Source organism: Suricata suricatta, chromosome 1 (assembly GCF_006229205.1).
Source record: "Suricata suricatta isolate VVHF042 chromosome 1, meerkat_22Aug2017_6uvM2_HiC, whole genome shotgun sequence".
NCBI classification, from domain to species: Eukaryota; Metazoa; Chordata; class Mammalia; order Carnivora; family Herpestidae; genus Suricata; species Suricata suricatta.
In genome coordinates this window covers 144,262,425-144,268,424 of record NC_043700.1, presented here as the reverse complement: position 1 = coordinate 144,268,424, position 6,000 = coordinate 144,262,425, and positions in this window count along the sequence as shown.

Genomic DNA, 6,000 nt, shown 5'->3' with positions numbered 1-6,000 from the left:
AAGGCTTTCCTAGTAGATTATTAATGAATTTGTAATGTTTGATTTTTTAAATAAATGTGGATTTAACTAAGATCTCTTTGAAGTAATGTAAGTCTGCATGGCTCTTACAGTAGTGCTATGATGAATTTTATTAAAGGAAATACTTTTATTTAAAATGTCACCTCCTTTTGAAGAGTAGTTATTTGAAATGATAAACATATTCTTTGTAGTTGTGCCTACACATCACACTTCCTCCTCATTTGTTCCCACACTTCCTATTGATCACATTTCCCAGCCCTACTCTGGATATGAATTGTGTTCATAGGAATATCATGGGTTTTAAGGAGAATTTCATTTGTGACAATAAACTTTTAAATAATTAGTTTTCTTAGAAAAGCCCACATGGCAAAAGTCTCTAATGAAATGACTGTTGTACTTACAGATTTTTGTGTTAAACTTTATGAAATTAACTTGCAATAATGCTGCTGGAAGACTTTTGTTTTAAACATAAATAGATGAATCCACTTGACATTATAGTGACTATAATTTTCACCAGACACTGTAAATATGATTTTTAAAATATTTGCTTTTTATGCCTCAAAAATATGTCATGTAATTAGAGCTGCAATTCATCTTAATTGCAATAAAAACATAACTTGAAAATAAGCTTCTTATTTATTTTTTTATTTTTAAAAATATTTTAATGTTTATTTTAGAGAGAGAAAGAGAGAGAGAGAGAGTACAAGTCGGGGTGGGGCAGACAGAGAGGGAGACACAGAATCCAAAGCAGACTCCAGGCTCTGAGCTGTCAGCACAGAGCCTGATGTGGGGCTCCAACTTATGGAATGGCAGATCATGACCTGAGCAGAAGTCAGACCCTCAACTGACTGAGCCACCCAGGCACCCCATAAGTCTCATATTATAATTGGAAAACAGAAAAACAGTTTATGTTTGTAATTTTGAGAAGGGAAACACATAATTAAATTTTACTCGAATGCTGGTATTATCTTCTATAAAAGTATTAAACACTTACCAATAGTCTTTTAAAAATAATTTAAGTTTATTGTATTTAAATTGTGTTTAAATGATGTGAGCAAACCCATCTCTTGGAATGATTATAAGAGGGAGAAATTTGAATTAAAAATAGGCACTTATTTCTTTGATGAAACACTTGAAAGCACAGTTGAGAGATTTGGATATATAAGTACTTGTAGAAAGTGATTTCTATTTATTAAGGACCCGTTATTTGTCAGCCACCATTCAAAATATATGAATTTTATGTAATGCGACCTTCACCATAACCATACAACTTACTTGTGAGAAACTTGATACTTTCAGAGGAACAAACACAAAATTAGTAAACAACAAAGTCTTAAAGGTCTCAAGTCCAAGACCTTTCTATCATATACCACCAACTTTTAAATTACCACATTTACTAAGACTTGCTATTAGGCTCCGCATAACTCTATCTATATAAAGAACTGTATTGCAATCTGAGAACTGCTTAAAAGAGAAAATCTTCAGGAAACTTGGTGGGAGAATACATCATTCCTTATGCAATAAATAAAAATAAAATCTTACCATTTTGTGAAAATAAGATTTAACACATATTTGTGTTTATGTTCTCTAATTATAAAAAAAAAAATTCTACCAAGATTGACAATTCTAAAATACCCAGAGCTGGTACTGATATGTATAATTTAATAATAGAAAATATTTTCTTTCCAGAGGGAGGCAAAAAAACCTCAAAAACCTTTTATTTATCCCCCTACATAAAACTTGGCTCTGGAATGGTAATATCAAAGTGTCCAATGTAGATTCAGCACATCAGGCTTTAACTTGGGAATAGACTCTCTGCAGCAGCATGTGCTATATAATGTCTCTTTAATAGTCAATAAAACTGGCAAGAGTCATTGCTTACTACCTGATAGCTAGGAGGTTTTCAAATTATAGAATTCATTTGTCACACTCCACTTAGCATATCTACAACTTTCCAACAAGAAATGCCATTTCAGGCAGTTATTTTAATGAGTGAAGGATTAAATGCTAAAATAAGAGGTTATAGAAGGGAAACGTGCAAGGCAATTATATCCTGTCTCGTTTGACAGAAATGAGGATCACCTGGAGGTTCCTATCTTCTCTCAAAGAGTTTACTTAGGAAGACAAATAAAACATAGAAAAATGAACAGCAGTACCTAAATGAGGACATGCTTTCAGATGCATCTGTGGGTGAATCATTGTAGTGGTAGTATTTATTGTAATTCATCTTAAAACAGCATACAGGGACTAAAGAGATGGTTGTTATGATTCACTGAAGCAAGTTTACATCGATATGGAAATGTCATTCTTGCTGTTGCATGTAAGTACTAAAACAAATTTGCCAAACCTCTGGTTACATTAAATCCTACTAACATTTGTCTTTTATTCAATAATATTTGATTAAATGTTGAAATAGTTCTTGAGATAATATACATTTCTCAGAGTAATTTTGTCACTCACAGAGTGAGATAGAAATAAATGATAGTCCAGAACAAAGCAACGTTGAGAAAATAATGAAAATAGTTAAGCACTGATAATACATTTGATTCTAAGTGCCAGGAGACAATTTTCTGAGTCACTCTATCATGACAAGGTTGTCATCTCATGATAAAAAATGGTACAAAGTGGAATAATTTGATGTTAGAGTAAGCATTAGCCACGTGTTAGGCCTTCTTATCATTTTTAGGCAGTAAAATTTTTTCTAAACTAAACATGGATGAGTTAAAATAGATTGCTTCTCAAGATACTCAAACATTTAGTAGGTTTTTCTTGTTGTGTATTGCATTTAAAAAAGTATTTAAATTAATATTTTATGTCAAAATATTATCTTTGCAATAATCCCATTTCTTCCCTTTATGTCTTTGTAGTTAATTTACTTTTCAAAGCTATTACTAATATATATATTCATTCCACAAAATTCCTGTCCACAGTGATGGCTTTGTGTTTAGAGTTCCTCTATGTATTAGGACTTCAGGGGTTCTGAGCAGGACACCTCCAGTGTCTGAAAATCCTGTGACACACTGAAAAGTCTTTTACTCACAGACAATTTGCTAAAGACAAGAATTTAACAAAAGCATGGTTAATAATGTATGTCTTTTAAAAATGTTGATCTTTTTGAATTCATTGCAAGTAACCTGTCTCTGCGTTCTCAGTCTTACTTAGCAAGAGAAAGAAAGGAGTTGGAATTTGAATAAATGAAAGAATGTGACTAATGGAATATTCTTTATACTCTTTCATAAGGGATGAATAATATAACAAGTTGTCTGAGGGCAAGGTAAATGGGTAGAGTTTAAAATTGACCACATTGAAGGCAAATTGAATCTATGTCAGCCCATACATACCAAAAAGAGACATTCAGGAAATAGACACTCTGTTTATATTATTATTACTGAATAGAGTCCCAATTTTTCCTCTGATTTTATGGTACAATTGTATTTCTAGTCTATGATTTTAATACAGATTCTGAATACAGGCAAAATTATTGTGCTTCTCTGAAATCCCCATTATCATAACCTAACGAGAAAAATTTCCACTCACATTTTGTAATTATCATTTGAAACCTGAAGTTTTCCACTAGAATAACAAGATAAATGAGTCTTTTTAGTTTATGAAAATTGTTTCTGTAACTATTTTGTTCTCTAAAGTTTGCCTAGGAGGTTGATAGATTTTAAGATCTACTTACTGATTATAGGTAAGCTACAGTCTTTAAAATGGATGAAGGTGTACTTGGGCGGCTCAATTAGTTGAGCTTCTGACTCTTAGTTTCAGCTTGGGTCATTGTCTCATGGTTTGTGGGTTCAAGCACTGTGTCAGGCTCTGCGCTGACTTTGTGAAGCCTGTTTGGGATGCTTTCCTTCTGTCCCTCCCTGCGTGTTCTCTCTCTCGCTCTCTCTCTCTCTCTCTCTCTCACGCTCTCTCTCTCACTCTCTCAAAATAAAATAAATATAAAATAAAATAAAGTAAAATAAAATAAAATGGATAGTTTAGGTCTCCTTTGACAACTGCTTGAAATTTCTGTAGATTTAATACTTTATAAGGAAATTGAACTTTACCAAAGTTATTTATATGACTGACTATACCTTTTGGGCTAATTTGCCTGATATATTTTCCTTAAAAACAAATTTATACTTCAGTGCTTCAGCTTAGTCCACTAATCATGTTCTCAAAGCTCTTAATGAAGAAAATATACTTATAATTCAAAGAAATTTAAAATAAAGAAAATATAATTCTAGAGCTTATCTCCAGATAATGAGAAAGCAAATTACACATTTTATGTTAAAATCAGATCCTTAGATAAACATATTGTGGATATACCTAGAGCAGGATAACCTAAAGGGGAAGCTACTTCCATGATGTTTGACAAAAAAAATAACTTATAGTGGGTTTTAACATTAATTCAACTAAACTATCTAATGCATTGTCAAGTAAATGTGTTTTAATATGTTTAATTGAAATTAAAACGTCAAATAATTTAATTTGAAATTATTCATAAATAAAAAATGTTTTATCACTGAATCTTTAAAGCATGTAAACATTTGGGGGCTTATCTTAAGGTGTTTTAGGGATTATCCACTGGAAGGTACTTATATATGAGATTTGGAATTTGTCAAGGGCTTTGATCTTACATTATTGGGGGGGCTGCCCAGGCATTCTCTGTAAGGTTACTGTGACCATGTCTGATGCTTGGGCCAAGAATCTACAAAGCAAGGTAGTTAGGACAGAGGATATATGTAAAATGTGGGAGAACAAAGTTAAGCAGGACCCCATCAGGATGGGCTGAAACCCATACCAATTTTGTCTCCCTTTGATACTATTGGTATGAGTGTCCTGCAGGAGAAGCTGGTACCTTTCCCATGGAGCTAAATGCCTGGTCCAAAAGCTGAAAAAGCCAAAGGAGGATCCAAGGATGCTAGACCAACTGCATCCCTACCTGCAGTCTTCTGCTAGGAAAATGAGCCAATAGATTGGGGAGTACATGTATAGTAGTCAAGGAAGCTGGAGTCAGATGATCCTCCATCTCAGCTCTCCAAATCTTGCACAAGAACCTCCTATGTGCCCCATCTTTTTTTTTTTAAGTTTATTTATTTATTTCAGAGAGAGAGAGGAGAGCAAGTTGGGGAGGGGCAGAGAGAGAATCCCAATCAGGCTCTTCACTGTCCATGCAAGGCTCCATGTGGGCGTTCGACTCACTGACCATGAGATCATGACCCAAGCTGAAGTGGGACCCAGGTGCCCCTTAGGAGGCCCATCTTAAAGGGACACATTCAGAGATAGGAAATTTGGGAAATGCAGATCAGCATAGCAAAAGTGAAACATTACAAAACCACCACAGCCTAAAGAATCCCTAATTCTACTTTTCAGTCCCTGAATTTGATCCCCAAATCATCTACTTTATTAGTGTTAATAAATTTCTATTTTGTTTTCAATAAGAAATGTATGCAGTAATACATTTTGTTGCAGTCACTCTGTGCAGGGTGTAAAGATGATCACCTTTTTAGCTGAAATTATCACTGAATAAGGACTTTACTAATACTTCATAGGTAAAGATGACTTATATAATATTTAGATAATGATGAGAAGAAAGGTAATTGTAATTTTCATTGACTAGAGGGAGAGGCAAAGAAAAATATCTTTTTATCTGATACAAAGACCAAATTTAAATTAAAAAGAGATTGAGAAACTAAGCATAAGGTAGTAGAAGCTTTATTATGCATATTTTAATTGATCTGCAAAAGAAACTCTAAAATTGTACCACTTCTTAAATTTATAATTTTGTCTGAGTTCTATACGTCATAGGTACTTACCTATTGTTTTTTTCCAAAATAGAACATAAAATTCACTGTATATTTTGTAGTAATTTTAATTTTCAGATGTTGAAATGAATATCATAGGTTGAGTTCAAAGTCAGTGGAATGCTTCTTTTCTATGAAGGCAATATTTATTATGAACTGAGTATTTACTTTATGTAAAATACTTGATACA